The sequence below is a fragment of the Notolepis coatsorum genome (genome assembly GCF_963971535.1).
Source record: "Notolepis coatsorum genome assembly, chromosome: 5".
Classification (NCBI taxonomy): Eukaryota; Metazoa; Chordata; class Actinopteri; order Aulopiformes; family Paralepididae; genus Notolepis; species Notolepis coatsorum.
Window position 1 is genome coordinate 84,435,095 of NC_140169.1, and position 18,672 is coordinate 84,453,766.

The following is an 18,672-nucleotide window of genomic DNA, read 5'->3' on the forward strand; positions in this document are numbered from 1 at the left end:
CGGGACACGTGATGTCATGATTAGCCATGTCTCTACTAATCAGATAATTTACTAAGAATGTTTTATTATTCAGTGATCTGACATTTAGGAAAGCTAATTTCATTTGTTGGACTTCTTTAGAGGAGGTCTGCTTTGGCTTGACCGTGATGGCCCTGAGGTTAATAGCAGGTAAACGCATTGATGGCGTATATTTTTCACCATGCCATTGGCTGGTTATGATTACTTGTATGTTTTGAGAGATGGCATGGCAATTGTGCTATACTGCACCGTACTGACTGCACTGTGCTTTCGGGGACATTTGATCAGACGAGATGGCCTTGTGTGATATGGGGGGGGGGGCCTTGTGCTGCTGCACTTCGTGGTGAGATTGTGTCCTTCATGACTATCTCTCGTGCTGGTATGAGCTTAATATTCTTGGAGGCCATCAAGGCATGACGCATGTTTGCTGATAGGAGCTTTGAACCTAAGCGATTTGGGAAGAAGCCATTTCTTTGAAAACGTTCTGGGTTATTCCAGAAAACATTGAAGTTGTCAATGAATTTCAGGAATTTCAGCCCCTAACCATGAATTAAAATTTAGGAGTCGACTGAATGCTTCCTGTCCTCTGCGAAAGCATGCAATTGGTCCAAATAAGCTAATCTCCCAAAATGTTGGAGTTTTCCTTTAATAATGACTTAAAAGTGAATTGTGCCAAATTTAGGAATTCTAAGACCACCTCCCAAATCTAAAAGACCAGAGAGCTATAGCTCAAATGTGTGATGGCATTGGGTGTAAAGTCTGAAGCTGCTCCATAAACAATAAATTGGGAAAGATGGTGAAGATGACACAAAGATCACCCAGGGGGATGTTCCCAGGGAGTATTATGGGTAAATTGTTTGCTATCAGAACTGACTAGTGGTTAACACTGTCGCCTCACAGCAACAAGGTCCAGGGTTCGATTTCCGCTTGGGGACCAGGTTTCCATGATGCCAGGTACCCAGGTGGGGTATCTCCCATGCCTTTCTGTGTGGAGTTTGCATGTTCTCCCCATGCTCGCAAGGGTTTCCCCCCGATAAAATAAACCCAATGGAAAAACATGCATAACAACAGATCGCTAACGCTGTGGCGTCCTTGACGAAGACGGACAGGAGCACTTGGATTGGTCCCCGGGGCGCGGCTCACGTTGACGCCCTATCTGCTCCCGGCTGCCCATGGGGGGAAGGACGACGGGATGGGTTAGGCGCAGAGACTCTTGTAGTATTATTTGATAACCATAAATCCACATCCTGCCTGAAACTTGTGTTCATACAGATAAGAGAAAAGGATGTCTGTTTCTAGGTTAAGGAACTCAGTAACTAATCATTAAGTCATGTGCAAAACGAATGGATCATGTGTCTAGTCTTATAGAAACAGTCAAAGTGTAACAGTTGGAAATCAACTATACTGGGGTCTACTGAGAATGACAAAAGAACATGTCTCCTTCAAGCAGCTGTTTACTAGGAGGAACTAGGTACAGGATTACAACAGAAACTGTTTATACAGGGTGTGTGGGAAGCAGCTTGGAATGTGAGAGACAACAGGGTGGTAAACAGAAACTGTTTACAATGGGTGTGGGCAAGCAGCTAAAACAATGAGATGACCACATCACATGAAGCCGTTATCTCCTGCCCCGCGGCCTGGGGACACAGGTGCAGCCCACCTGGTCTGATTAGTATGGAGTTTCAAATAGAAATTATTGTTAAATAACTTAAAGGTGTTTTTACTGATTTAGGATGCTGACCATCAATGTGAAATACCTGTAAATATTACTGTTATGTTGGACTAATTATGCTGAACAGAATGATATGAAAATACTGTGTTTATGACAGAAAGTCATCGAGGTTACAATCAAGCCTTTATATAAACCAAACTGGAAGAATTATAACACTATGAAACTGGGCTTGATGGTAACAGACGGTGATTCTCATCTCATATAAAGATTCTATTAGTTAAAAGTAATATGTCTGTATTTAGAAAATCAATCTCAAATCAATTGGATATATCTTGAAGCGTAAATACTAAAAGGTATTAAGTTTAGTTTAGGCAATTCAACTCTCTGACTTAAAAAAGGCGTAAGTAAGTTGGTCTGCTTAGAGGCCACCTCCTTTTCAAATACCAACTATGAAGGCTTGCGATTGGGTGAAAATCATAGGGGTGGGGTCACTTGGTGACGTCACGCCGGGATTTCTCTCATGGATAAAATGGGAAGGTGGGAGACACACAGAAATGGAACGGACACAAGAACACACTTCCCCATTTACAGAGAGGACGGCGAGCAGAGGAACACGGAGAAGAAGCTTTTTGGAACGAGAACAGAACCTCTTTGTTTGTCACCAGACAAACAAAGACAATCCACAACTCAACGACGAAGACCATTCTTTTTAACTGCTTTCTTAGACTAATATTAATGGCAAGCGGCTTAGTGCTTTTGGTACATTAATATTATAGCACACTTTATTTTAATTGAACCAGAATCATTGTTCACTTGTTACTTTGAATTAAAAACAGATGCTGATACAACTTCTCCTCTTCATTCTCCTGCTTTTGCTGCCGTCGAACAAGGCCATTTCCTGGCCTTTTGAAAGTACAAGGGAATTGGTACCGGACAACACACAACGCAGAGTAGGTTAAAGCTGGTTCTGGATATCACCCCCTTGATACTTCAAAGTGGTGCCGTCGACCCTTGAACGTGAAACGCTCTTGATTTTGATTTTTTTTACGGCTGAATAAGCACTGGACACCAGGATCGATCGGCTGCCGGAGAGATTCGACACGACAGGATCCTGAAAATAGGTGAGTGGACACGAGCCGTGATGACTGAACACGGAGGGCGTTATGTTCGAACTGGCTGACTCTAGAGCTGGCTGACTCTAGAGCTATGTGGCAGGGGCTCAAAACGATGACAGACTACAAAGGCGCCTCCCTCAAACTGAACAGCAAATGACCTCAATACCTTCTATGCAAGGTTTGATGCTGGTAATAACAACACCAGCCCACAAGCCATGGCCGACCAACTGGCCCCGGTATTCACTGACATATTTAACCTGTCCTTAGAACAGGCTGTCATCCCCACCTGCCTGAAGAAGTCCACTATTATCCCTGTACCCAAAAAATCCAAGCCTGCTTGCCTCAACGACTACCGCCCTGTAGCTCTCACCTCCATAGCCATGAAGTGCTTTGAGAAGCTAGTAAAGGGCTACATCTGCTCCTCCCTCCCCATCAACATGGACCGCCTGCAATTTGCATACCGCCCCAACAGGTCCACGGAGGACGCCATAGCCCATGTGCTGCACACAGCAGCATCACACCTGGACAAGAGGAAGGGGAACTATGTGAGAATGCTATTCATCGACTACAGCTCGGCATTCAATACCATAGTCCCCTCCATACTCATAGCCAAGCTCAGGGACCTGGGCTTGAACTATGACCTCTGCCAGTGGGTCTTGGACTTCCTGACGGGCAGACCCCAGGTGGTGAGAGCAGGCAACTGCACCTCCTCATCCATCACCCTCAACATAGGGGCCCCCCAGGGCTGTGTTCTGAGTCCCCTCCTCTACTCCCTGTACACACACGACTGTGTGGCTCAGCGGAGTAGCAATACAATCATCAAATTTGCTGACGACACAGTGGTGGTGGGCCTGATCTCTGCCAACGACGAGAGGGCCTACCTGGAAGAGGTCAAGGTCCTGGCGGGATGGTGCCAGGAAAACAGCCTCTCCCTGAACGTCAGCAAAACAAAGGAGATGATTGTGGACTTCAGGAGGTCGGGGGTCAAGGACTACAGCCCCCTCAGCATCGACGGGGCACCGGTTGAGAGAGTCAACAGCTTTAAGTACCTCGGAGCCTACATATCCGAGGACTTGACATGGACCACACACATTGACAGTGTTGTGAAGAAGGCACGACAACGCCTCTACTTCCTCAGGCGCCTAAGGAAGTTCCAAGTCAGTCAGAAGATCCTTAAGAACTTCTACTCATGTACAATAGAGAGCATCCTGACTGGCAACATCACCTCCTGGTTTGGGAATAGCACTGCACAAGACCGAAGCAGACTACAAAGAGTGACACGTTCAGCCGAACGCACAATTGGAGGGGGGCTCCCCACCCTCCAGAACATTTACAACAAGCGGTGCAGGGGCAAGGCTAAGAGAATCATTAAAGACTCCAGTCACCCGAACAACTGCCTCTTTGAACTGCTGTGGTCAGGCAAGCGATACCGGAGTCTCAAGGCGAGCACAGAAAGACTCAGAAGAAGCTTCTATCCCCAGGCCATCAGGCTGCTAAACGAACAATGAACACTACACAACAACAACCATCAAACGCACATAGCACACACATCCACACGCACACACTCACTTTAAACAAACACACTGTAGCACCCACTCCACACACTTTATAGCACACACTCACTTTAAACAAACACACTGTAGCACCCACTCCCCACACTTTATATTTATTGATGAAGGATTGCACTACAACTCGTACACCTTACTGTAAATTGTACCTAAATTGTACCTCATCCCATTTCTGCTTTGCACTATATAGTATTGTACATTAGTACACTGCATAGTATTGTATATTATATGGTAACTCAGTTACGTCTATTCTGCATCGAACATTGTACATATGTCTATACTGAACACTGTGACCTCATTTTCTACTTCTAAATTACATGCTATACTATGTTATTTGATAATATCTTATCTAGCACAGTCTCTGGAGCGTAACAGTAAGAAGCATTTTGTATGAAAGTATTCTGTACTTCTGTATGACAACTATTAAAGAAACTTGAAACTTGAACTGGGGTTGAAAGATATGATTACCTCAAAAATGTCTCTCGGGGAGGGATATAGTGGGGCGTTGGGGGTGCGTAGCGCGCAGTTATCATATTGATTAGTTCAATCGGCCAGCGGGGACGTTTTTAGTACGCTTCTCGCGAATTGAAGTGCCGGGCTGCATTAGATGAAATGGCCATTGATCGTGGTCTCAGTAGTCTGGTGTCAAGAGGGTCCGGTGGAGTGTATCCTGGTTAATGGACAGACCTACAGTAAGTAGTGCACAGATGAGTTGGGGTATTTTTTTCGTGTCTGAAACAGTGGGTGTATTATGGGTCTACGCTTGCTGGGTGAAGCAGAACTCCGCTTGGCGGCGTCTCTCAAACGGCGACAAGCGGGGATCTGAACTATCGGCGAGACGTTGCGTGGTTAATACTCTAATCGAACACTGCTCAGATCACGGAATCAGATGTGTGTATGGAGGGAGTCGATATGATAATGGGCGTTACGGGTCGCGAGATATATAACGTGGGGAAAAATATGCAAAGGGGGGCCTCACCGGAGCTCACGTAAGGCTTTTGAAAATATCGTAACCAGGCTGGCCGCTTGCCGTTTCAAATCAACGGAGAGGTAGGTTCTCTGGGCGATATCAGCCAAACTGAATGGAGATCAACCCGTGTTGAGGGTTGATTAAATGGATTAGGAAGAAGTTGACATCGTTTGTTAATCGAGTGAGATTGGTTAATTACAGAAAACGATAGTCGGCTGAAATCCGATTCAGGACGTGCTTGACTCCGGGGCATATTTCGGTACACGTTCGTCGCGGCAAAGAGGTGAACAGGAGTACTTAATAACGATTCGTTTCAATGTGCTGTTTGTAAACTAAACATTCAGTACATGTATAGTGAACTATTGCTCTTGAGCGAGGTAAAAATAAGCGCGGTTAACGTATTAAAAATAGTAAAAATGTGATGAAACTAGTATTAAAGCTAGGAAAACAGAGGCTAAGGCCGAGCTATCGACTGACTAAGAGCTCAAGATAGCCTTTTGAAAACGGAGAACAACAGACACTTTGAACCAGGAGTCGGTCTAGCTATACAGGTATGAGAAGTGTTTATATTTTTGAGCTATAGAAATGAGCGCTTATATTATACTTAGAGTTTATTCAATACTGTAGGCCGCTAACGTCGTGGCTTGCGGCTACAGTAATACTGGGTTTGTTCAAATACTGGATGATTGTGAATGAATGGAAGTGTATGATTAAAGCGAATGTGTATTGCTGCGTAGGTATGTTTGAATCATGTCTATTAGTGGTTAGGTATGAAAGCGCATATGTGTGTGGATTATTGTTGTATTATTATAAGATTCTAGTGACTAACGACCGCAGGGAAATGTAATGAAAGACACCGTTTTACGTTAGCCACGGAGGCGACCGAAGCTAATGGTGGACGGGGCGTCGTGGTATCGATTGTATAGTGTAGATCGCGAGTGTGTTGGGGTCACTGGGATGTGTAATGTACATTAGGATTTTCGAATTCGGTGGATTTAAGGTAATTGTTTAATGTAATAAGAAATCAACTGAGGCGGAGATGTTGACCCGGAAGCCGTTCTAGGCTCAGCTAAAACAATGGCGGCGGGGTCAAGCTAGCAATTGAAATGGCCTATGTGAGCTGTAATGTTTTTGTTTTGGTTGAGTCTGTACACTGGCGTTTGAGGGGATTAGAGTTCTGTTGTAGGGTGGAGATGTATTGTGCTAACATTGCGATGTGTCGGCCCGCGCGGCAAAACGGGGCAATATGCCGTTAGGGGACGTTATTACGGTGTCGTGGTTGAAGCTAAGCTAATGCTACCTAGCCGCGCTAGGCTATCGGACAATAGGCTAACGGAGCTGATGTTGCTAAGTGGTCGCCGGTTGATGACGTCATAGTGTTGAGTGGAGTGTGGGACCGTCCTGGCTGTGCTAAGCTATGCTACCTATGCTGAGCTAAAACTAACGAAGCTAATATGCTAAGTTACCTGTGCTAACGACATAGCATGAGGAGACTCTCGGGATATCTCGCGGTAAAGCGGCCATCTTGGGCGGGGCGCCGTGGCGACCATCTTGGTAGGGGCGCCGGGCGTCCATTTTTGAGGGAAAAGCGGGTTGTTTAGGAATGCAGTAGGGGGCGGCAGAGGCCAGGTTAAGTTTCCATTCAAAGCTGCTTTTGGTTTTCATTTGGCCGCATACACTGGATGTTTTTTTCTTTTAGGTAAACCGCGGCGTCATGGCTGGCGGTGATGAATGGTGTCCGCTGTGTCGTAGCTCGCGGGACACGGGCGTGCGCACTAGGTTGTTAGTGTAATGTGTGTGAGAGCTGAGGTCGGTGGGGATGGTGTGCGGGTTGAAGTCCGCTAGGGGGCGGAAGAGCCATGTCATGGGCTCCCGTCCTGGTTTGAGATTACATTCTTTAAGAGTGGGATCGTTTGATGGGAGATCTAGCCGCTTATACTGCATAAACTATATTGCATTTATGGTATTTTCGGCCAATAAGGTGATATCCTCTCTCTCTCTCTCTCTCTCTCTCCCGCCCTCTCTCCCGCCCTCTCTCTTTTTCTCCCGTGTAACGGGGATGGCGTTGAGCTCTGGGTTAACTTTAAGGTTATTGTTATTTTCTGTAGGTTTCTAGTGCAGGTTATTGTTATTTTCTGTAGGTTTCTAGTGCTGGTAGTGGTAATGGCCAGCGTCAGGGCAATGATGTCGTGGCAGCGGCGGTGGGGCCATGCTCTATGGCTCACTCAGGGTCTCCGGCCACCTTCCGGTCCCTTGACTTAATGGAGAAGTGGGGCGCTGCTGACCCGGGGCAACGCGGTTTCGGGTTGACGAGGCTGCATATGGACCGTATGATGTGGTCCCTGGGTGGCGGCCGGTCGTGTTGAACCAGTGGCGCTACGCTTTGGTCGGCATGGCGCTCGTACTTCTTCTTTTGCGTTTGGACGAACTCTGGCTGGTGTGATAGGGGCTCCGTGTCAGTGTCTTGTGTGTGGCGTTCATGATGGTGGGCCGTAAGTCAGAGTGTGCTTTGAGGTTGTGTTTGGGACTCTCTACGCAGATGGACCTGCGTATGAGGGGTCGCTCTGCTCGGCTGCACCTGCGATTGCGATGTTGGTAAAGGAACGAGACGTATGATGGAGGGGACGTGCCAGGGTTTGTTGTACATTGGGGGTTCGGTGGTGGGATTCTCGCCTGCCACGGTTGTATGTGGGTGCAATTTTTTTTAAGGTGTAATTCTTTTATTTCTACGGGGGTACCGGCTCCCAACTCCCCCACTGTGGTAGCAGGGGGTCGAGGGGTGCATTAGGGTACGGGTTTAGGCTTTGTGTCGAATTGTGTGTGGATATTTAGGTGAAGGTGGTTGCTGTTGTTGTTTTGAAATCTGAGGTGCTGTGTAAGTGCAGCAGTGGTTGAGAGTTGTATGAATTTTGAATATCCTTGTGTGGGGAGCCCGGGGTTTCACTTTCAGGTCGCTACTGGGAGGGATGCCTTGGGCTGCGAGTGGCAGACTGGTGGGATATCATTGGTCTGCAGGGATTTCGAAATGGGGATGGTGTCTGCACCTGTAGTTTAATGAAAAGGTTGTGGGACGCTGTGCCGGGCCACAGGGATTCTGTGATATAAGTCACTGAAAATGTATTTAATTCCTCGTGAGTTGAAGGTGATTGATGATTTAACACCTAAGGTTAAGGTGTTGAAACGGGGGGAATGTGTATTAATTATGAATAAATTATGTGAATAATACGGTGTAAAAAGCGGTGTATGATAGGAATACATTTTAGACTTTCTCAGATAGAAATAAATACAGCTACACATAGAAGGAAATGTTAGAATTACATATACACATAGTCATTTGAAGAGCAATAAGAGTTAAAATATTTTATGAGAAAGGAATTACAAATTCATTAAGAGGAAGAAGCGATTTTAATCAACTAAATTACCATATCCAGCACAAGTGTTTAGAAATGATAGGCTGTGAATAACAAATTTCTGATTGTTCAACAGACGGAACAGGCTGATGCGAAATAGTGTTCCTCAGAGTCATGTGAAGCAGTTACACGACAAAGGGATTGGAAGATCCAGTTTTCCGATGAGGACAACAGACAGAGCACAGCTAAGGCCGCGTCGTTAAAATTCAAAAGAAGATTTCACTAACGCTCTCTAAAGTGATATTAGTATAAAGGATGCCCGACATTCCATGCTTAAAGACACTGCTAATTAAGTGTATGTTTTTTTTCTTTCTTTCTTCACAGCTGCTCGAGGGCGGACAGAAGCAGAGCTGACGATTCCAAACTCCAACGGGGGAACAATGGACTGTTAAATGTCTGGGTGTAGTATACTAAGCGTTTTGTCAATTCCTGTCTGCACCAATAAATCTTTCTGCCAGTGTGAGTGAGTTTTAACTCAAGGTTGTAAAAATAGGTTGAAATACAGAGAAACTTGCTTTCCAAACGGTAAAATGTGAGTGTATGAGAGCATGTGTGAATGATTAATATAGAGCAGATTCACCAAATTTGATAGGAGCAATTAGAAGAAAAATAAGATAACAAAAACGAGAGTTGACAAATAGTATATTTCATTAACCCATAGTATAATTAATAGAAGCAATATAAAAATGGCCAACAGTAGTCAGGCCGATGGTGGGAGAAAGCCGAGAACCTCGGCAGACATTTCCCGGATAGATTTTACCAGTGATGATGTTTTGATTGATTGGGATGGGATAGACTTGGATGCAATAACCATAGCAAAGGTACACAATTTGTCTATTTCAACGACTGGAAATGCCACAAGAAAAGGGAAGAAACAATGGCCAAAGATATTCAGGCCTTTACAAAACCTTGTATTTAAGTATAGGAAAGGAGGCCGTTATAGAATACGTACCCAAATCAAAAAACAGAAAAAGAAAGAACGAAAGGCGAGGAAAAGAAATAATGCCGGCAGGGGGGAAATGCCGATAACTTCTGCAGACATTTCATTGACCGAATTGAGCAGTGACGTTGACCTGATTGATTTGAATATGACTGATTCCCCTCATGAGACGAGCGTGACGGAGGGACTGGAAATAATGTCTTTAACTCCGACACAGGGGGTCTTTGAGGAGAGAGAACCAGAGACAACTGTATTACCAGAGCCGATCCACACTGGAGTGTCCATTGCAGGTGACTGCAATTTAACCAAGGGACAAAGAAAGCGACTGAGGAGAGCGGTGTTGTTGCAGCAGTCCCAGGGAGTTGACCCTGGCTGTACGGCTGGAACAGAGACCGACAGCAGGTATGGGATAATACACGAACAGTTTCTACAGCCCACCAGTGTCCCTTGCCCAGGTTCCCCCCACCCCCAACATCAGCACCAAACTGAGAGGCGTGGCCAGGTGACGAGGAGCCAGTCTGCAAGGGCCAGTCTGCCAACGACATGAGGCAGTTCATCGAGACCTGATAAAGACACAGCGGGAGGTTGGTCAAGCCGCACACGAGACGCAGAGGCTGGAGCAAGAACTGGCGAGAAAGAATGTACTGCTAGATGGTACAGTGTGTGATGTCATGCTTCGGGCGTCGGAATTAGGCTGCCGTGAAACAGTTAAACAGTTAAACAGTTAATATTAGATATTTAATATTAGAGTGATCAGTAGTAATTATCCATGCTTGATCAATAAACAGATTGGTCAAAGGGTGGACTGCATGATTAAGAAAGTAAGAAGATATTGGTAGATGGGCATTAACAATCATGAATAAAGGATATAGGCGTTTATTTATTTTTATTTTTATTTCCTAGTGTTTTACAAACAATTCCTGCCTTTTGTTTATTCCTTTGATTTTTTCATTTTGTTTCTTAGTATATATGGGGGTGGTTACGCCCCTAGATGATAGGTTAATTTTGTTTCTAGGAGTGAGTTGAAAAAGCAATGCTCAAAAATGTTGTTTATTTTTTTCATTTGTTGTTTTGGCATGTTTTTCTTTGTTTTGTTTCTTTTCTCTATTTTTTTCTTAGGACCTGACAGGCTGGGAGGAATCTCGACACAGCAGGACTGGTAGTATATGTCCATATAGTGGGCTGAGAACAATGTGAATGGACTAGAGCTGGTTCAGGGTTTTGTTCTCCGCCCATTAAGAATCCAGATCTAGGATCTGGGAGGTTGTGTCGCGATTGGTGGAGTGTTGGAAAACAGGATTCTCTGTACATTGATAAGCTCAGTAGGTTTTGGTCGCCATTGGCCAAATAGCCTTTGTGTAGGGTGTGGACATGTGCAATTGATAATTGGCTTATGGGGAACTCTGACGGCTTGTTAGAGGCTGGCAGAGCGTGTGAAAGATGTGTGTTTAAAGGTGACTGTGGTTTGTTGCCGTGCGTGTAGGATCTGTTGGAGGAGGGCTCTCGTCAGTACTGGCTGTCCGGCCCGAGGTAGCTGTCCAGGAACGGAGGTATGATGTTTGAAATGATATTCCACATCAAAGGGTGGTGGGGTATATGTGTGTTGAACTTAAGACAGTGGTCTAGTAATAAGAGTACAGCACAATATAATGAGAGCCATGTGATTTTTTTCTGAATTTTGAATATTAACGATCTAGAAGCCATGAAATATATAGATAACTGATTTGGAAAAGAAAAGAAAGTTGTCAAACTCAGAACAGTAAAGAGTGTCTGAGAGAGGAAAATATGGATTCTCAATCAATTGTTGTGATAGAAGTAACCTGCGTTGTCCACCGAAGCGATATATACTCACTGCAGGATACGGATGGGAGATTGGGGAGTCAGCAGTCATCAGAGTGTGGTACGAGGAAGACCAAGGACTCCAGCGGTACTGTTGATCCAGGACACTGGCTAGTGTCTACCCAGCGGTTCCATGGGGAACCACAACACTGCGGGTACCAAGAGATCCAGGAGAAGCCTAACTCTCAAGCGTTGAGAGTTCCGGCCAACGCAGTGACCGAGTCTTGAGGCTTCGGAGGGGAACGAGAGAGGCCAAACGACAGGCAATCTACGAGGAGAAGGGCTGCAAGGCCTCATCAACTGCTCCGGCTGTCAACAGACAGGCTGCAAGGCCTCATCAACTGCTCCGGCTGTCAACAGACAGGCTGAAAGGCCTCATCAACTGCTCCGGCTGTCAACAGACAGGCTGCAAGGCCTTAGCAACTGACCGGGTGTCATCAAGCAAGGGGGTGGAGCCCCTATCGCCCCTATCAACGACCAGGCGGGGGGTGGAGAGAATCAAACCTCTTCCACTATTCCGAGGGTCGACAGGGGTCGAATCAGCGACGACTGTAGGAGACAACACAACCTCCTCAACAGCCGTGACAGCGCCAGAGGGGAGATCTAATCACCCCACCTAAGATCGACGCAAATGACATCCGAGAAAAGAGCTCCTGTTTCAACTGAACGGGGTATACAGCAGGGGGTCATACCCCTATTGAGTGACAGCACGAGGTGACCAGGCCTCGACAGAAGAAGGGGAGGGATCGGAAGGCAAAAAGGTGGCTTTCTGATTCTACCTCCCTGTTGGAAGCCAAGAGATGTGAGTGGCAGTTAGCGTGAGATCAACAGTTTTGATCTGCACCATCTCTGAGAAATGAGGAGGGGTGGATAGGTCAATCCAGTAGACATTGACCCCCCTCTCCCTGCTCCAAGTCAGAATTTGATACCCCCAAGGGAAACCAGTGGAAATTGATCCTGGTACGAAAAAGAGTGTCAAAGACTGCACACAGTGAATGAAAATGGACTGCAAATAAAGATGTTTGAGCTATACATAGGAAAGAGATGTAGAAAAAGAATGTTGTTTTGATTTTTTTGGATCCGAGTGTGGGATGCCGTATGTATTTTATCCAAGTATGATTTAAAATGTTTTATTTGTATCCAGGTAGTGGAAAGCAATAAGTAGAAGTTAGGATCTATGGTTAGCATATTATACTAGCTAATTAAGGATAGTTAATCTCTATCCAAGTGTGGACTGTAGTATTATTTGATAACCATAAATCCACATCCTGCCTGAAACTTGTGTTCATACAGATAAGAGAAAAGGATGTCTGTTTCTAGGTTAAGGAACTCAGTAACTAATCATTAAGTCATGTGCAAAACGAATGGATCATGTATCTAGTCTTATAGAAACAGTCAAAGTGTAACAGTTGGAAATCAACTATACTGGGGTCTACTGAGAATGACAAAAGAACATGTCTCCTTCAAGCAGCTGTTTACTAGGAGGAACTAGGTACAGGATTACAACAGAAACTGTTTATACAGGGTGTGTGGGAAGCAGCTTGGAATGTGAGAGACAACAGGGTGGTAAACAGAAACTGTTTACAATGGGTGTGGGCAAGCAGCTAAAACAATGAGATGACCACATCACATGAAGCCGTTATCTCCTGCCCCGCGGCCTGGGGACACAGGTGCAGCCCACCTGGTCTGATTAGTATGGAGTTTCAAATAGAAATTATTGTTAAATAACTTAAAGGTGTTTTTACTGATTTAGGATGCTGACCATCAATGTGAAATACCTGTAAATATTACTGTTATGTTGGACTAATTATGCTGAACAGAATGATATGAAAATACTGTGTTTATGACAGAAAGTCATCGAGGTTACAATCAAGCCTTTATATAAACCAAACTGGAAGAATTATAACACTATGAAACCTAGACTCTCTTAAAAACTGTCTCAGGGACATAAAAAGCTGGATGGCCCTCAACTTCTTACAGCTAAATGAAAATAAAACGGAGATCATTTTGTTTGGCCCCCCCTCTTCCACCAAAACACTCTCCAACAGCCTAGGACAACTCTCCACCCACCTCAAACCCCACGTCAAGAGCCTGGGTGTAATCTTTGACCCAGAGCTCAAATTCGACCAGCAGGTAAATGCCGTAGTCAAATCATGCTTCTTTCAACTCTGCAACATCAGTAAAATAAAACCAATCCTTTCACCCGTCGACCTGGAAACGGTAGTCAATGCATTCATCACCTCACGCCTTGACTACTGCAATGCCCTCTACACCGGCATCAGTCAGGCAGCCATGTCCCGCCTCAAAATGGTCCAGCACTCTGCAGCTAGGTTCCTTACCAGTACCAGAAAGAGAGAGCACATCACACCAGTCCTAGCCTCCCTACACTGGCTCCCAGTCCCATTTAGAATAGACTTTAAAATCCTCCTCCTCACCTTTAAAGCACTATCGGGTGCAGCACCCTTATACATCACCGAGCTCATCACCCCCTACGCAGCACCCAGGTCACTAAGATCCTCCAACCAGGCTCGGCTGGTCCCCCCCCGCACCAGACTCAAAAAGAGAGGCGATCGCTTCTTCAAGGCCGTGGCCCCCAAGCTATGGAACCAGCTTCCCCTGGAGATCCGATCTGCCCCCTCACTGGAGACATTTAAGGCCTGTCTAAAAACCCACTTCTATTCCCTGGCCTTCAATAAACCCTGATTCTCCCACACCCTAACTCACACACTCCCATGTAATTTTATCCTGCCCCCCCCCCTCCTGTATATCTTCTTATGCTCCTCTGTCCCCTGTGTGCTACTGTACTTTGTGTTCCCCTATTCATGTGTTGTCCTACTGTCCTACTCTCTGAATGGACTGTCTTGTCCTGCTGTGCCTTTTTGTATTTTTGTATTTGTGTATTTTATATTAGGACATTGATTTTAAGCTTTGATTGTACAGCACTTTGGTTGGCTCTTGTGCTTTTAAACGTGCTATATAAATAAATTACTTGACTTGACTTGACTATGAAACTGGGCTTGATGGTAACAGACAGTGATTCTCATCTCATATAAAGATTCTATTAGTTAAAAGTAATATGTCTGTATTTAGAAAATCAATCTCAAATCAATTGGATATATCTTGAAGCGTAAATACTAAAAGGTATTAAGTTTAGTTTAGGCAATTCAACTCTCTGACTTAAAAAAGGCGTAAGTAAGTTGGTCTGCTTAGAGGCCACCTCCTTTTCAAATACCAACTATGAAGGCTTGCGATTGGGTGAAAATCATAGGGGTGGGGTCACTTGGTGACGTCACGCCGGGATTTCTCTCATGGATAAAATGGGAAGGTGGGAGACACACAGAAACGGAACGGACACAATAACACACTTCCCCATTTACAGAGAGGACGGCGAGCAGAGGAACACGGAGAAGAAGCTTTTTGGAACGAGAACAGAACCTCTTTGTTTGTCACCAGACAAACAAAGACAATCCACAACTCAACGACGAAGACCATTCTTTTTAACTGCTTTCTTAGACTAATATTAATGGCAAGCGGCTTAGTGCTTTTGGTACATTAATATTATAGCACACTTTATTTTAATTGAACCAGAATCATTGTTCACTTGTTACTTTGAATTAAAAACAGATGCTGATACAACTTCTCCTCTTCATTCTCCTGCTTTTGCTGCCGTCGAACAAGGCCATTTCCTGGCCTTTTGAAAGTACAAGGGAATTGGTACCGGACAACACACAACGCAGAGTAGGTTAAAGCTGGTTCTGGATATCAGAACAGAACCATAGACCCCTTGATACTTCACTCTATCGCATCGGCGACTGAGGAAAGACAATGCATGTGTGTGTGTATCCCGGTGTGTGTGTGTGCCGCTCCAATTGCATGTCCAGTTCGTTGCATGCCGATTAAAGACCCCCTAAAGAGGTCCTGCATTATTTCTATAGAGTAAATTTTTTTTTGTGTATACAAACGAAAACAAAAATCCACAAAATCTGTGTCTCAGCCATGTCAATGGAGCTCCAGACTTCATACTTGATGACATCACAAGTCTTACTTCTTTGGTTTGTGGTTTTGAGAGAGTGTAGCTGGAGACCTGGACAGGCTGCGCAACACAGCGCAATGAGAATCACGTTGTTTGATTTCTCCAGCGCCTTCAACACCAGCCAGCCAGCGCCTTCAACACCATCCAGCCAGCACCTTCAACACCATCCAGCGCCTTCAACACCATCCAGCCAGCGCCTTCAATACCATCCAGCCACTGCCTTCAACACCATCCAGCCACTGCAGATAGCGGAGAAGCTCACGGTAATGCAGTTGGACAATGTCCTGGTGGCCTCGATTAAAGATAAGATAAAATGATCCTTTATTAATCCCCTTGGGGAAATTCGGGATTACTGATTACCTCACTAACAGACCATGATACGTCAGACTGCAGGGCAGCCGGTCAGATCATGAGAGTGATTAACGAATACACTGAAACGGTGCTTGACTTTGTCTGTACTCTGGTAGAAGAAACAATCCCCTCTACCACAATTAGAATCTACCCAAATCAAAAGCCCTGGGTAGATAAATCCGTCCGTGAGGCTCTGAAAGTGCGCACCTCAGCCTACAACACCGGGCTGGTGACAGGCAACATGGAAGAACACAAGACGGCAAGATACAACGTCAGGAGAGAAGTAATAGAGGCAAAACGGCGTTACAGGGATAAAGTTGAACTTCAGTTTGAACAGGCTGACTCTAGAGGTATGTGGCAGGGCCTCAGAACAATGACAGACTACAAAGGCACCTCCCTCAAACTGAACAGTGACATCTCCTTAGCAAATTATCTCAATACCTTCTATGCGAGGTTTGAGGCTGTGAATAACAACACCAGCCTACAAGCCACGGCAATGGGGGGGGGGGTCTGCTGATGGAGACTCAGTGTTCAGGGTAACAGAGCATGAGGTGAGGCGGACCTTTAAAAAAGTGAATATCAGGAAGGCAGCAGGACCGGACGGCATCCCCGGCCGCGTCCTAAAAGTCTGTGCCGACCAACTGGCCCCGGTATTCACTGACATCTTTAACCTGTCCTTAGAACAGGCTGTCATCCCCACCTGTCTGAAGAAGTCCACCATCATCCCTGTACCCAAAAAATCTACGCCCTATTGCCTCAACGACTACCGCCCTGTAGCTCTCACCTCCATAGCCATGAAGTGCTTTGAGAAGCTAGTGAAGGGCTACATCTGTTCCTCCCTCCCCATCAACCTGGACCCCCTGCAATTTGCATACCGCCCTAACAGATCCACGGAGGACGCCATAGCCCATGTGCTGCACACAGCAACATCACACCTGGACAAGAGGCAGGGGAACTATGTGAGAATGCTGTTCATCGACTACAGCTCAGCATTCAATACCATAGTCCCCTCCAAACTCATAGCCAAGCTCAGGGACCTGGGCTTGAACTATGACCTCTGCCAGTGGGTCTTGGACTTCCTGACGGGCAGACCCCAGGTGGTAAGAGCAGGCAACTGCACCTCCACATCCATCACACTCAACATAGGGGCCCCCCAGGGCTGTGTTCTGAGCCCCCTCCTCTACTCCCTGTACACACATGACTGCGTGGCACAGCGGAACAACAACACAATCATCAAATTTGCTGATGACACAGTATGAATGAATGAATGAATGAAAACTTTATTTAACAGATTGCAGAATGGGTACAATACAGTACGGCTCAATACACACAATTGTTAAGGGGATGGAGACCTGAAAAAGACGTGTGTCTTGTTTCCATCAGGGTCCCCCATTTTCAATTCATATAGACATTTATGACATACACAACATACATGACATTTATGGCATAGGGACATATAGGTATTTAGTACTGATACATTTGTGACATAAACGGTATTCAAATATACAGTACTGTTACCCCTAGATCCTGACAGAGTATATACATATGATGGGGAGGGGACTGTACATTTGGAGGGGGTGGGTGGGTGGGAGAGAAATATCCATACGGCGGGGAGGGAATGGTAGTGGTGGGCCTGATCTCTGCCTGGAAGAGGTAGAGAATCTGTCACAGTGGTGTCAGGAGAACTGCCTCTCCCTGAACATAAGCAAAACAAAAGAGATGATTGTGGACTTCAGGAGGTCGGGGGCAAGGACTACAGCCCCCTCAGCATCGACGGGGCACCGGTTGAGAGAGTGAACAGTTTCAAGTACCTCGGAGCCCACATATCCGAGGACTTGACATGGACCACACACATTGACAGTGTTGTGAAGAAGGCACGACAACGCCTCTACTTCCTCAGGCGCCTAAGGAAGTTCCAAGTCAGTCAGAAGATCCTTAGGAACTTCTACTCATGTACAATAGAGAGCATCCTGACTGGCAACATCACCTCCTGGTTTGGGAATAGCACTGCACAAGACCGTAGCAGACTACAAAGAGTGACACGTTCAGCCGAACGCACAATTGGAGGGGGGCTTCCCACCCTCCAGAGCATTTACAGCAAGCGGTGCAGGGGGAAGGCTAAGAGAATCATCAAGGACTCCAGCCACCCGAACAACTGCCTCTTTGAACTGCTGCGGTCAGGCAAACGATACCGGAGTCTTAAGGCGAGCACAGAAAGACTCAGAAGAAGCTTCTATCCCCAGGCCATCAGGCTGCTCAACGAACAATAAACACTATGCAACAACCATCAAATGCACACAGCACACACACCCACACGCACACTCACTTAAACAAACAACACACTGCAGCACCCACTCTCCACACTTTAGATCGCCTAAACACACTTTACACTTTATATTTATTGGTAAAGGATTTGCACTACAACTCGTACACCTTACTGTAAATTGTACCTAAATTGTACCTCATCCCATTTCTGCTCTGCACTATATAGTATTGTATATTAGTACATTGCATAGTATATTGTATATTGTATGGTAACTCAGTTACTTCTATTCTGCATCGAACATTGTACATATGTCTATACTGAACACTGTGACCTCTATTTTTACTTCTATTTTACATGCTATACTATTTTATTTCATACTTATCTTGTCTAGCACAGTCTCTGGAGCGCAACAGTAAGAAGCATTTTGTATAAAAGTATTCTGTACTTCTGTATGACAACTATTAAAGAAACTTGAAAATTGAAACTTGAA